We start from the raw sequence: 15,336 nt of genomic DNA, 5'->3' as shown, positions 1-15,336 counted from the left end.
AAATTAATCACTGAGTCAGCTATTCATTCAAATTCAATATATTATAAAAGAATAGGAAAAAACATAAAAATAAAAAGAAAACATTTTTAAAATGGCAACTAGAGCAAAATTGGGTGAAATAAAAAAAACTTACTATAGGACCAACAAATCCTTATTAATCAAAGAAATTGGAAAATCATGAATATTTCAGAAATGAGAAGGTTGAGAGTTTCAGATGTCATGATTTCAAAAATCAGAGGTTGCATGCACAAAAATGTGAGAATGAGAGCGAGAGAGAGAGAACTAGAGACAGAAAGAACTCCCAAGTCATCTGCTGTTCATTCCTCAATGCTTGTGGCAGCTGGGATTTAGACAGGCTGAACTAGCAGCCTGGAGGTGAGAGAGTCCAGGTCTCTCATGTGGATAATAGAATCCAAGGACTTGAGCCACGTTCTGATGTTCCACCACTTACACACTCATGGGGAGCTGAGATCTAAAGCAGGGACCTAGGCACCCCAGTAAGGGCTGGGAGTCCCGAACACCCACTCCATAAATTCTTTTATTTGGCTGCCAAAAATACCTAGGCTTAGATTTTGCTTTTGACTTGTTAAACTTTTGCCCCCAAAGGCAAAGCACTCTTGCCTTGTACTTTGCAGCTCTGGACAGATAATAGCACAAGGAAAAAAACTGCACACCTTTGTTAATCAAGAGACAAGACTCTGAACAAATAATTGCAAATATACATAAGTTGAAGAACCAGTACTAGTTTGCATTTAGAAAACTTACTAATGTAATTGAATATATGAAATTAAAGAAGAAAAAAATCAAATAATCATCTAAAATCTGGTTTCCTTCATCCTTACTGTTCTGGACTCACAGAAATCCAACTTCAATAACAATGGAATAGTCAGGAGAAGGATTAAACAATAACATTAAAGATACTTCCCAGAAATTGAGAAAAAGCAAATAACTTATCTAAGAGAATAGACATTGCATTGTTCTAAGCTAGGTAGTTTATTACTTCTTTGAGGATAGCAAAGAACAGAAAGAAGTGAAAATTTTCCAATAATTAAAAAATATCAGATTTTTCAAATTGAGTTTATCTATTGAATGCCAAATACAATGGGTGGATAAAACGACCTACAATTTCAGAAAACAGAGGGTGAAGGGGAAATTCTAAAATGTCTCAGAGGACTGATTAACATCAGAAACAAAACAGCTTTCTCCAGAGCAATACTGAAAGACAGGGGACAGCAAGACAATGCTTTAACCACATATAAATTATTTAATATAGAAATATGGGTTTTTAAAAAATGTATGCACAGGGGCAAGAGATTTATTCATTAGACACAGAGATGGATACAGTTAGAGATCTTTCACCCATTGATTCACTTGCCAAAACCTACACTCCAGGTCAAAGCCGAGAACAGGAAATGCAATCTTGGCCTCCGCATGGGTCAGGAGGACCATCCATCTGAGTCCTCGCCTCGTCTCTCCCAGGGTTCACTTCTGCAGTAAGCTGGAAGCAGGAGCGGAGCTGGTGTTGGAACCCAGGCACTCAGATATGTCACGTGACCCCAGGAGATTTTTGTACAGATATGCTTGGCGTAAAACATTAGCCCTGTGTGCATCCTATTTTTTCAGCAAGTTGTTAAAGCATGTGCTTCGTTGGTAGGAGGGGGATTACCAAGAACAAGGCAGATGATTTATAAAATAGGAAAGCCAGCAAAGAAAGAGGCTAAAAATAAACTTCAAAAGGACAGCTTTTCAGCTGGACAGTCATATTGGAGCAAAACAGTTTTCTACAAAGCACATCTTTGGGCAGATAAAACTGAAGAATACGTTGTGTTCTAAAATGTACTGAAAACAGACTAAAACAACATGGGAAGATAAATGACAAGGACGACAAAACAAAATGAATACTCTGGAGGCTGACGTTGTCTGGGTAAAGCCACCACCTGCAAAGCCACCCTCCCATATGGGTGCTGTTGCATGTTTTGGCTGCCCCACTTCTGATCCAGCTCCCTGCTAAAGGCCTGGAAAAAATGTGGAAGATGGTCCGAGTGTTTGTGCCCCTATGTTCCACATGGGAGAGCCAGATGAAGCTCCTGGCTCTTGGCTTCGGCCTTGTCTAGTGCTAGCAGACACTGCCATCAGGGGAGGGAACCAGTGGATGAAAGATCTCTTTCTTTCTGAATGTCCCTGTCTCTCTAACACTTTCAGATAAATGAATTTTAAAATATATATACTACAAAAAAAAAAAAGAAAAATTTGTGAAGGTAAAGAAGAAGAAGAATCCATACCCTACATGGCTGATCTTAGTAGCCCTCAAACTGGGAATAAACCAGGAGGTGAAAGTAATAGGACATAGATTAGCCAGGAGACTTTAATTCAGATGCTTGGCATTAGTTTTTGTTTCCCTGTGCTTTGGCTAGAGCTCTGGAGTAGGAGTTTCCTGTGGCATGCTTCAACAAACAGAATATGGCGTGATAGGGTACATGTGCCCTAGCTAGGCCCCAAGAAGCCTTGCAGCTGTCACCTTTAAGTGCCTGGAATCCTGAGCTCACCATACTGGAAAGAAGCTCAACTAAGGCTTCCTAAGGATAAACAAGGGCCCAGAAATCAAAACCCAGCCATCCCGGCTACCCCCACTGAGCACAAGCTCCAGCCAACAGCATAGCTGCCTGGCATGCCTGCACTGACACCTGCAGAAAGAGCTGCCCAGCCAACCCACAGAATTGTGAAAACAATTGAAATGTTAATGTTTCAAGTTGTGAAATTTCAGGACAAAATGCTACGTAGCTATGAAGAATCGGTACAATACATAGCTATTAATGGACTGATTTCAGTAAGACCTTTCCTTTCCTCAGCCCAATTTGTTCAGTATTTACCATGAATATGAATAGCTGTTTTTCCTGTGATGCTTTAAGGTTCCCATTTTAAACTTTGTTGTTGTTGTTGTTAAAGCATACTCAGTTTCACACAATTGTGGTTTAATATAAATTTGTGTGTTCACCAAAATTCCCATGTGTTACAGGCTTGGTCCCTCAATCTTATGTTAACAGTTCAGGACTTCAGGAATGAGTGGCAGGCACTGGACTTGATCCAATCAGAATATGCAGGAGCTGGACCTACCAGAGGCCCATGGCTGCTGGGAGCTAGTCCTGCAATGCTGTTCTAAGGAGAAGGTTGTCTGTGTAGGCCATTGTCGGGCCCCACAGCTGACTCTGTTTCCTGGCTGGCCCTGCTCAGCCGTTGCCATCCTCCAGCCTCCCCCACACACTTACATAGTGGGACCTGCCCTGGGAAACTCCAGAGTGTCAGCCCAAATAGACCTTCCTTTCTAAATGTTTCATCTTAGGTATTTAGTGATGATGATAAAAGGCTGACTAATATGCATCCCCTCTTCTGCAATCATTATTTTAATTCATCAGTACTGTAATCCTTCACATGAGACATTTGTCCCATGCCCCCTCCTTTAAAAAAAGGTTTATCTTTGCACTTGAAAGTCAGAGGGAGTTTTCTATCTATCTATCTATCTATCTATCTATCTATCTATCTATCTATCTATCTATCTATCTATCTATCTAGAGATAGAGAGAAAGAGATGGTCCCGAGTTGGGCTGATCTAAAGCTGGAAACTAGGAACTTCTTCCAGTTTTCCTACATGTGTCTTCTGCCTCATACAGGCACTATGATCTCTCTATGGAATAATTTTCTTCTGCAACTGCCTAACAGCTGCTTACCTGGACATATTGCAATGGTGCTATTTCCTTGCAAAGTTTAGAATCTGCTGTGCAGGGTCTCCAGTGACCAGGCTGATTAGATCATGTTCAGCGTATTGAAAATTCCTTTACTTGCATCTCCCCTTAGAATCTGCTCGATGCTGTGGCTTTGCACTGACAAGCCTCCTGGGCTCAAGAATAATGGCTACTGTCACTACTTTTTGCATATTCTTTTGAGGCTAATGGAATCAACACACTGAGACAGGATTTCAATTGGTGGTTACATTTGTTCAGCTGCAGAATCACCTGCAGTTGATTCAACTGATGCTTCTGTGAATATGTTAAAAGTCTATATTTCAGAACCCAATAAAAAGCATTATGTGTGTTCTCCAAGACACTGTCTTCCTGAAGGTTCTGAACATTTAAGATCTTGACATTGCATACACTGACATTGCATATATTATCCTACTATTTCACTTTTGATATTGGCCTCCTCCTTTGAGAAAACTAGATTAGCCTTAACATTTTACTTGATTTTCAAATAATTCTTACTAATTTATCTAGGTGGAACCAGCAGTACTTGCTGCTTTCAAGAATCTTCACTTTATCCTTCCCTTGGCTCAGATTTTATTTTTATTAGATAGTTCCTTAGATTTTGTCATATTGTCATTGTCATCTGCTACAAATAGAAATATGAAGTTTATGAGACTAGAAAAAGCTTCTTCTATTCACACAGTTGTTTCCACCTGTACTTCCCCAAGCAGATGATCACATGGGGTTTAGTCTTCCATTGGAGAAGCATTCAAATCAGGCAGAGAATTCTGCTCAGCCTCCTTAAAGGATCTCAGTCTGTCCGTGCCTTGCCATGTGTGCATGATGTCAGATTCCCTGAAGTCTATTCTTTCAAGGCACAGGTGACCCCTCCAAGCCCACTGACATTCACCTTCACCCTGAAATATCATCAAATAATCCCTACGTTTCTACCACAAACTTGTTTTCCATTCTCAAATAGGTACATTTTGTTTACAGTGAAACAATTTTCAAAAATTATCTTTTCTTCAAGGGGTTTCCCCAAGTGTGCTGACTTTAACTTTACAGGTTTGCTCCTATTATTGACAGTGTGGTTCATTCAGCGATTTTCTGAATTCTGTTCTTTGTGGAAGAGTCTATTTGATCTACTCCTTAATAGCTCAGTTTTCTTCTCTATTAGAAGTTTCTGGATCTAAGATGTCCTTTGTGAGAAATAAAATAATCCCTCTATTTCATATATTTTCTTTAAAAGGTTTGAGACCTGCAAGTATATCCTTTGCTTTAAAAAATTTTGTTTGAAGATTTAACATCATTTTCTCTTCGTATCAGTCTAGAATGTCTTCTATGAACTTAGAATTTAAAAATTTTTAAAAATGTTTCTTTCTCAACTGTTAGATGATGGCCACCGACCGCCCGCCCGCTTGGTGAAATAATATCGGCAAGTTGTTCAGAGTTGAGATGGAAGCTTTATTGGAAAATCCGCTCCTGGGCCCCCTTCGCGCAGAGGGGAAGGAAGAGGGAAGCGAAAAGGGCGTCTGAGATACGTGTGGAGGAGTTTTATACTCCTCTAGACACGTGGGGAGGCAAAGGGACTGTCTGTGCCCCAACTATGCAAGGAATGTCCATTCAGGTGTGCCATTGGTCACCTGGAATCCCGCCAGGTAGGTGACGTAACTGGCTCCTGTGGCCCCTCCTCCTGTTACAGGCTGGAGCCTAGGAGATGTGGGGGCAGGGCAGACCAGACCCTAGTCTCCAGTGCCCTGGGCAGCCATCATCAACCAAATCCACTGCCTTGCCTTGTCCCTTCATCTCTCCTTTCTCCCTTCTGAATGTGCAGCTAAAATGGAATGTATTTCCAAGCCATTTCTTGGAACTATGCTTCCAAGAAATATATTTGTTCATGTTTAGACTTCTTTAATTACTTTCATAGCCCTTAGTTTTGCAAATAATTCATTGAGTTGTTTCTCTACTTTTAAGAAAGTGTATCCTGTTTTTAAGAGCCAATATAATTTTTTTTCGTAATTATCAAAATTGCCCTGCTTCATATGGATAGAATAACAGTTAAGGTCTTTATAAATAAGTTGAAATTTGTGCAGCAAACAAAGTCATATGCATTCCGAAACTAAAGAGACATGGTGGTGGGCCGGATACATGGGAAGACATGTGGACGAGTCTCATAAATTAGCAATGCACTCTTAATTAGCAAAGAATGCAATTCAAGACAGCTAAAGGAGAATGGAATTCCAGGTAGCCAATCTGGCTGTTAGTTTAGGCCTTCCTGGAAAGTTTGAAATTCACTAGGAGAGTCTATCTGGAACTTAATCTGTGCAGTTCAAAGTCCCACTCAGAAAACCTTACTGAAAATCATGGCATAAGAAGCAAATATTTTCCTATCAATGTTCAAAGAACTAATCCATTTGTGTTTCCCTTGCAGTCCCAAATCAGGATACAGTTTACAACTGAGCTACATCAGCTTGTATTTTAAACCCCCAACTAGCCAAAACCTGCCAAGGCCAATATGGGCCATCTTTGCTCAGAATCAATTGTCCAAAGATAAAGGTCCCCTAAAGTATGTGACATGCCAAGGTCAAAATATCATGTTGCCTTGTGCTCAACAAAACCCCAAGTCTTAAAGCCACTCACCTAAGCCATTCCAGTCACCCACATACTGTTACTGGTAAAAGCATGCCATGTCGCACAATTTTGATTACTAAATAGGTTTGAGAAAAATGAACATTTAGGTATATACATTCCACCACCATAATTTCATGCCTCTTTTAATATATCACCAGATGCCAAATTGCAGATCATAATCCATTCTCCGGAGGCAAGCAGATTACCAAGGGGAATCCAATAGATGCCCAATTTACACTAGCTCCCTGCCTCCTTCTGACAAGGAGGTACTTTGCTCCTCCTTCCTAAGACTTCTGGGATTTTATTCCAGGACATTCAGACGGTGTTGCTTATTCTCATCCTGTGGCAACATTCATCCCAGGAGACATCTGGCAATGTTGGCAGAAATTTTGGTTGTTTAATTTGGAATTAGAGGAATGCTATTGGCACTAGCGGGCAGAAGATGGGGACCTCGCTGAACATCCCATGGAGCACAGTGCAGGCATCCTAGCAAATGCTGATTAGGTCCGAGCAAAGAACAATCAGGTTCAATAGGCCACTGGAATGCGACGAAGTAGAATTTTTGTTTGCATCTAGGTTTATGATCTCAGCAAAAGCGTATGCTTGGAGATAGAGATGACACTCAGTGATATTATGGTGAAAGCAGGAAATGGTAAGGTGAGAGGGCAAAATATCAAACCGCCTCCTCCAAATTGTATGCTAAGTGCATCGTTCGCATGTGTGAAGTTGTTGCTGGTGGTCAATAATAATGTGACCTTTTGTACTCATGTTTATAATTTCACACTCAATATCTTTCTAGTGATACATTTTAAGAAGGAAATTGCTTCACTTCCTTGAGGTTTCTACTCAAGGGAAACAGAATGTAGGCTTGGAAGCTCCTTAAGACGACCAGGAACATTTGTCCCCCAGTAACTGACCTCACAAAATGATGGTGTTCAAATTCTGATAGCCCTCCTGGTCACAAAGCAGAACTCATTGCCATTATTACCTTTCAAGCTGTAGAGTTGCCACTCTCTGTGGAAGATAAAGCGCACCTGACTTGGGATTCTCCGTCCTGAGTTTCCTCTGTTCGCCCCTTTTGTGTAGCAAAATCGGGAGATGGACTTGCTTGGCCCTTACCGTATTGTTAAGACTAAATCAAGTCTGAAACAAGAGCCCTGAAACAAGGATTTAGACAAAGGCACATCAAAAGAACATTGTCTAAAAATGAGTTTAAAATCTCATTTACAATGTGTCAAGTATTGCTTTCCTTGACAACCTCTTTTGTCTGCCTTTTCAAAACTATAGTTGGAATAATTCTCCACTTGTCCTTAATGGAGGAGGGATTGGGGATATTCTAATCCAGCAGGCAAATATATAAAACTTGAAAAAAGACCACTTCAAAGAACCCTTGAATTGTACAATTCTACTGTGAAAATTATGATCTACTAGCTTCCCATTTTTTTTTCCAGAGACAAAGTAATTGATATCCCTAAATGGAAGGATATCTGGAAGATCACACAGCATGTCAATACAGAGCCAAGATATGCTGACTGCAGGATTGATCTCAGTTACTATGTAATCCATAGTCATTGACTACCTAATAAAGCTTCTATGGACATTCAAAAATGAATGGTTAAGATGCCTGCCTCCTTTATTGAAGTGTCTGAGTTCAATTCCCTGTTCCCTCTCCTGACTTCAACTCGCAGTAATTCAGACTCTGGCAGGCAACAGTGATGGCTCAAGAAATTGAGTTGCTGCTTCCCAATGTAGGAGATTTGAAATACGTTGGGCTCCCAGCTTTAGCCTCCCAGACAATACCTGGAACACAAGCTATTAGGTAGGATCTCATTCTGTTCCCCTACCCTGTCCTCACTCTCCCCTTCTCCTTTCCCTCTCCATCGCTCTCCTTTCCTTCCTTCTGCGGACTCTCTCCTACCCATTCCCTCACATTCCTGCCTTTCAAATAAGAAAAAATTAAACCATGAAGCAGAGACGTCTTCAGGTATTAACAACTGAATAATGGGGGGAAAGTTTTACACTAATACCTAGAACAGTCATTACACTCATTAGACACAGAAATCTCAGAACTGCAACACCAACTGAGACAGAAACTAACCTGGAAATGTAAAGATGTGATTACAAGGGATCGGTGAGGACTGCAGAAAACGAGAACATCATCTTCAGCTGCAGTAAAATCATGAGAGCATCAGGTTAATTTACTCTAAGATAAGGCAAGAATCCCATTTGCTTTTTATGTAAAATATCCATTTATTTTAAACTTCCTTAGTGTGTGTGCATGTGTGTGTGTATACACGTGTGTGTGTGTGTGTGTGTGTGTGTGTGTGTGTGTGTGTGTGTGTGTGTGTGTGTGTGTGTAAGCATGGGGAACGTAGCAATGCTAAGAAGCGGAAGAAATGATAGACTAGTAGGATGGCCAAGGGCTTTGGAGCTGGAGCTGCCCAGTAAAGTGGAACATTGAACTTGGCACAGGTTTGCATCTGGTCGTGTCTCAACAGTCCTTCTCCTTCACATAGTCCATATTCATTTTTCAGTTTTGTTTGCATGTGTGGCATTTGATGAGCTATCCTTTCTGTATATGTCTTAGTTATCTTGGTAACAGGCCTATTTTTCTAGTTTATGACTCTCCACAGGCTTCAGCTGTGCCCGGGGTGCTAGGTGCTGCCTTTGTCTTAAAGATTGAGATGTGAACTGTCTCTGCAGCTTTTGTACCACCCCTTTGAACCTTAGATGGGCAGTGAATCTCTTTTTGACAAGCTTGTTTGGAAATTACACAGCAGATGGGAGTTGACTGGGAATCATAAAGAACAGAGAGAAATGAGCTATAAATTATGATTGCCAAAAAATCTCCCAAATGCAATGGAAGATCCAGAAAATTAAAAAAATCATGGAGTTTATTATTTCTGCACATAATAGTGAAAAATTTTTGAAAGATTTTTGCCCACCTACTTTCTTTCTCTTAAGATCAAGGCAGGCAGTGATTGATTTTCAGTTATAAGAGCTTGGCACAGAATAGGAAATGGTTGATTCTAAGGTCTTCGTTCAACTCACAATCAGAACAGCAGTATGACTAAAATGTAATGGTGTTAGGCAGGTGATGCACATTCTATTGTGTAGGGTCCTTAAGATACTGTAATACTGCATGTGTAGGAAAGAATGTTGTTTCAGCTATGTATTAATATAGCAAAAAAGAAACTATATTGCTCTTAAACCAGATCAGAAATAATTATTCTTTTGTTGCTGGAGAATTACAAAACCCCTGAAATGCATTTATTGAGTACTTACCTTGTATGTTGTTTCACCCACCAGGAAGTCACTGAATGAACAGTGCAGTTCTAATATAAACTATTTGACTTTCATCTCTCAGCCTCAGAAATGCTACTTTTTCTTTATAAAATGTGACTGCCTACTACTGAGTCTTCAGATATCAGCTTAAGTGATTCCTTCTGTAGGAAGCCGTTCCTGACCCCGTGGGCCTGCAGTCCTCTCACGCGCTGCCATAACAAACCTCTGAGCATTCCCACCGCAGGCCCAGACCTTCCCATTGTGACGGTAAGTGAAGGTAGAAAGCCACTCAACCGACAACCCCAGTGAGCCGCACAGTGCCTAACAAGGTGCATAAACACAGTGAGCACTGATTTGATGAACAAATGAATGATAGACGAATGGATGAAATCTTGTCCATGATCAAGTACAGAGTGATAAGCTTTTCTTCAAGGAATAAGAAAGGAGTTGATGGAGAAGATATAAATATTTATTAATATGTTACTATTTAACATTACATCCATGAACTTTTCCAGAACAAAATCAACCAAATCACCTCTGGGAGCTTTCAGAATAGGGCCAGGGGACTACTAACAAATACAACACACGTACAGACACAAATGTGTGTTAGGTAGCGGTTAGTGCCGCGACGGAAGGATATAGCAGTAAAAATGAGTACAATTTTCCAAGGTTTAGCTAAACAAAAGCTGCTGATAGTTTTACACACAGATTCTGGGCAGCCAGCTGTCAGCCTCCCTGCCTACTCCAGGCTCTTCTGTTGCTGGCTAGAGTTGGGTAACATCGTCAGCTCGCTCCTCCTTCCCACTATTAACTTTACCTCCTTTTCGGTTCCACTCACATCAAAACCCTTCCTGCTGCTCATTTAATCCTAAAAGTAAGCTCTAAGTCTTGTAGCAAACAACCTGTGCCACTTTTTTTATCTCCTATTCAAATGGTCTGAAGCGTCCGGAAGGAGGTAATAAGAGATTGCCTGGGGATCTCTGCTGCTTATCCCATGTGGGAGGCCTAACGCACATGGCCCGTGTCCCTGGTAGAACCCCCTGAATGGTCTTGGGTAACCGAGACCTCAACCAAGCCTGGTCACTGGGCATGCAGCGAGAGCTGTGCTTGGAGGAGCTGTGCTTGCACCTCCCTGAAAAGCAACTCTAGCAAGTTAAAAGCGACCCTCGGATGGTTATAAACAATCAGGTTGATTAATGAATTACATTACAAGATCTTGCTGCAGAAGGCACAGGTAAATATGAAGTGATATTATTACTGCTATTGTTTCTTGTCCCAAACTAATGAAAATCTACTCCTCACTGTGCCTACAGTAGGGCCCTGGGATACAAAAATGAACTCACCGAGAAATGACAGCCTCCTACACTGCTGGGAGACACTCCAGCGGCAGCATGGTGGACTTGGGAAAACTCACAAAAGACACGCATTGTGAACCTGGAGGGGAGAACAGAGGGGAGGAGAGGGAACTTGGGGGAAGGGAGAGTCCAGCGTCAACTAAATTGAATGAAAAACAATTAAAAAAAGGTGCTCTCATCCTGCTTTTCGGCCACAAGCAATGAATATGCCCCAAGACATAGCTTTCACCCCAGGTGCTAGGCTTTGCCCGGATCCTGGCTTACCTGCCCCAGGCTAGAGCCACAGCTCTCACGCCTGCGTGCAGATCGTGATCTGTGATTGGAGGGCTCAGACAGACAGGCATTCCTATTTGCCAATCGCAATGATTGCTAGGCGGAGCATTGTTGGGACTGCCCTTCTGCCGGTCCTTCCTGTTTTCCCTACAGTTCTGCCCAATAAAGGATCCTCGCTCACCACTTCGTTTCCGGTGGTTCTTGCGCCTTAAGAACGCCGCCGCCGCACGGCGCAGTGTTCTCGGGGCCTGCTGGCCAGGAAAGGCCTGAGTGTAGTGTGTTTCATTTCGGCGTAGAGTGCAGAGGAAGGATGGTGGGTGGGTGTGGTCAGCGTGCAGAGGGACAACCAGCCTTTCTCCCCCAAGAACCTTTCCCCACAGACACCTTGGGAACTTCTGAGTACACTGAATTGAGTGGCAGTCCGGAGTCACTCTAGTAACCTGTATCGTGGATAGTCCAAAGGGCTGTAGAATATGCATCGGAATTTAAAAACTGCTATTGCTGGGGTGGGTGTTTGACCTAGTGTTAGGATGCAACTTGAACCTGTGTTGCGTAGTGGAGTGCCTTGGCTTGAGTCCCAGCTCCACGCTTACTTCAGCTCAAACTACTGCCTGAGCAGTGATGGTTCAAGCGTAGGTGCCGGCCAGCACTCGGAGTCCTGGGAGGAGTTCTCAGGCTCCATGGGGAACAGTGGACTCACCCACTGTGTGTGTTGAAATACAATCATCCACGCATCTACAGAATTGTCATTTTTTTTTTGCTTTAATTGTGAGCATATTCAGTTCAATCCTTCTATACCTCTTATCCACAGGCATTGTGGTTATTTTTCATAAAAAAAAAAAAAACAAATTCCTTGTAAGATCTAGTGGTGCATATAGATCAAAAAAATTTTCCTATTCATTTCTTGGAAACCTATGCTTTTTCAGTTATAATATGTAGATTTAGTTACACTGACAAAAAATTGAATTGTTTGAAAAACGTCATTGAGTATGAATTATAGCATCCATTATTTGAACTTCTGCATCACTAAAGCAAAAACTAGTTTCAAGTTAAATATAGGATGGCTGTATTTTATGTAGAACTTCTTGGTGTACTTTGCTGCTTCTGACTCTCTCTTTAAAGTGAACAATAGGAACTTTAAGAAAGCTAGTTTGTTCAATAACAACTCAGTAACACGTGTTTTTATGGATTCACTCAACCAATATTAATGAAACCCTAGCAGGTGATAAAGTGTTGTATTCCTTGCTGGGATACAATGGGGACTGCTCTCTAATTAGAAAAATGTTAAGTAATAATACAGATAGGAGTCAAATTTCAGGTTACATGATGGTTACAAAGTGCTGTGTGACTATGTAATGGGGGCAGAGCAGTCTTCAGTCGGGACGAATGACCTGAGACCTAAGGCAGCTCAGCAGGTGAACGTGGGCGCAGAGGACTCAGAGTCGGCAGGAGAGTTCGTGCACATCACAGTGATTCCATGAACACCTGGCATGGTGCAGCTGTGTGCTGCCCCGAGGCTGCAGAGACGGGGGTGGCATTCTTGGGCATTTTGATCTTTATCCTAGGACAGCAGGAAGCCCTGAGAAGCATGACGCAGAATGATGGGCAGGCCTGAGTTCGCTCTGAAATAAGTTTTTGTAAAGCTTTGGTCATTCTGCATTTTTAAAAAAGATTTATTTATTTTTATTGGAAAGGCGGTTATACAGAGAGGAGGAGAGACAGAGAGGAAGATCTTCCGTCCGATGACTCACTCCCCCAGTGAGCGCAATGGCCGGTGCTACGCCGATCCGGAGCCGGGAACCAGGAACTTCTTCCAGGTCTCCCATGCAGGCCCAGGGTCCCAAGGCTTTGGGCTATCCTCAACTGCTTTCCCAGGCCACGGGCAGGGAGCTGGATGGGAAGTAGAGCTGCTGGGATTCGAACCGGCGCCCATATGGGATCCTGGTGGGTTCAGCTAGGACTTTAGCCGCTAGGCTATGCTGCCAGGCCCAGTCATCCTGCATTGCTGAAAGATTTATTTATTTTTATTGGAAAGTCAGATAAACAGAGAGGAAGAGAGACAGAAAGGAAGATCCTCTGTCTGATGATTCACTTCCCAAGCAGCCGCAACGGCTGGAGTTGAGCCGATCCAAAGCTAGGAACCCAGAACCTCCTCCAGGTCTCACACAAGGGTGCAGGGTCCCAAGGCTTTAGGCTGTCCTCAACTGCTTCCCGAACCCACAAGCAGGGAGCTGGATGGGACATGGGGCTGCCTGGATTAGAATCATCACCCATATGGGATTCCAGGGAATGCACGGCGAGGACTTCAGCCGCTAGGCTACTGTGTCAGGCCTTCATTCTACATTTTAATGAAAATGAGCAAAATCCTGTTCACTATGTTTAAAGGTGATACATTGAATTTGTGAAACTCATATTTTCTCATGCTTACTCTATTTTAAAAAAAATATTTGAAATAGAAACACCACATACACACATGAGTGTGCTCTGCCACCTGCTGATTTACTCCCCAAATGCCCAGCTAGGGCTGGGCCACTCCAAAAGCTGGGTAGTTTATGTAACTTTGAGTTTTATCAGAGTGAAGTGTATGTGATTAAAAACTAATCAAGTGAGTTCTACAGAATTCCCATTTTCCTCCATCAGCACACAGGCCCTGCTAACAAACCTTGAGGCAACAGACTCCGTTTCTCCTTGTGAGCAGGTAGAGACGTTGCAGACCATCACGGGGTGGTCCCTGGGCTACTCCAATCCTAGATAAAGCCTGCAGTAAAGACACCTGCAAGTGGACCATGGCACGCACAGGCTGGCTGGTGGGATGCAGCAGACTTGAAACAATGAGAGATGCTGTCAAATCCCGAGCATAGCGCATGTGCCTTCCACCTCCATCCCGTCCTGTTTCCTTGGGGGTGTTGTTTATCTTGCTGATGAGATTGAAAAGTGGAAGCTGCTTACCCTGCGTTTATGAGCAATTGCTGTTGGTACTGCCAATTCATTAACACCCCAACCCTGGAACTTGTTTTGATCTGAAGTGCTTGTATCACCAGCAAAGGAAATTGTCATGCTGTTTGAAAAGCCCATTTCTTAAAAATATTATTTGTCTGAAAAGCAGAAAGACAGAGATCTTCCATTCACTGGTTCCCTCCCCAGATGGCTGCAACAGCCAGGTCTGGAGCCAGGAGCCTGGAGCCAGGAGCTCTTATGCCTCCCTCCCATGGGTGCAGGCACCCAGGAACTGGAGCGCCCTCTGCTGTTTTCTGTTTGCATTAACAGTGATGCTGGAGAAGTGAATTCCCATCTTTATGGGTTGCCAGCACTGCAGGTAACCACTTAATGTGTTATGCCACAAGCAGGCCCTGAAGAATCTCTCTGGAGACTCCTTAGTCTGCTAGGTTTTCCCTCATCTACCTGACCTCCAGTGCAGGCATCACTCAGGTGCCCTTCCCTGGGGCCTTCTCTTACCTTGACAGCTCCTATTCCCTTGCTGGGTTCATTCTCTCTCTCATGGCTTCAAAATTTTCCAAAAGGCATAGGTTTCCAAGTTTACATCCTTGGCCTACTTTCTTTCCCATATATACTCATAAACTCAACGATCTGACCATGCGCTTTACCTAGTGTCTAAAAGGTGTTAAACTACACATGGACAGACTAACTAATTCATCTTCCTTGCCCAAACCTGCTCTTTTGGAATCTCCCTCCTCAGTAAATGTTAATTCAATATTTTAGTTCCTCGGGATGTTTTTTTTAAAAATTCTATTTATTTTATATGAAGTGAATAATTTTTATTATCTTTATATTACATGACTAGGATTTATCAAAGGTTAATTTATCTTTCTATTCTGCATACATTCAAAAGATCAAATAACTTCATACCACCTCCGTTGTTGCCATGTTCCATGTTGGGTAAATCTAGAAAACACATCATCAACTCCATCGGTCCCATAAGGCTCTGAAATCCCCTCAAAGTCTATGCAGAGAGAAGCACTGGCCCGTAGGTTTAGCGGCGGGCATGTTTGATTAGAGACAGGTACAGGAGAGCTGGGGGCGGGTAAGAGGGATTG

The sequence above is a fragment of the Ochotona curzoniae genome, unplaced genomic scaffold (assembly GCF_017591425.1).
Source record: "Ochotona curzoniae isolate NIBS_2020 unplaced genomic scaffold, NIBS_Ocur_1.0 contig_1014, whole genome shotgun sequence".
Classification (NCBI taxonomy): Eukaryota; Metazoa; Chordata; class Mammalia; order Lagomorpha; family Ochotonidae; genus Ochotona; species Ochotona curzoniae.
Note: the sequence above shows the minus strand (reverse complement) of the source record.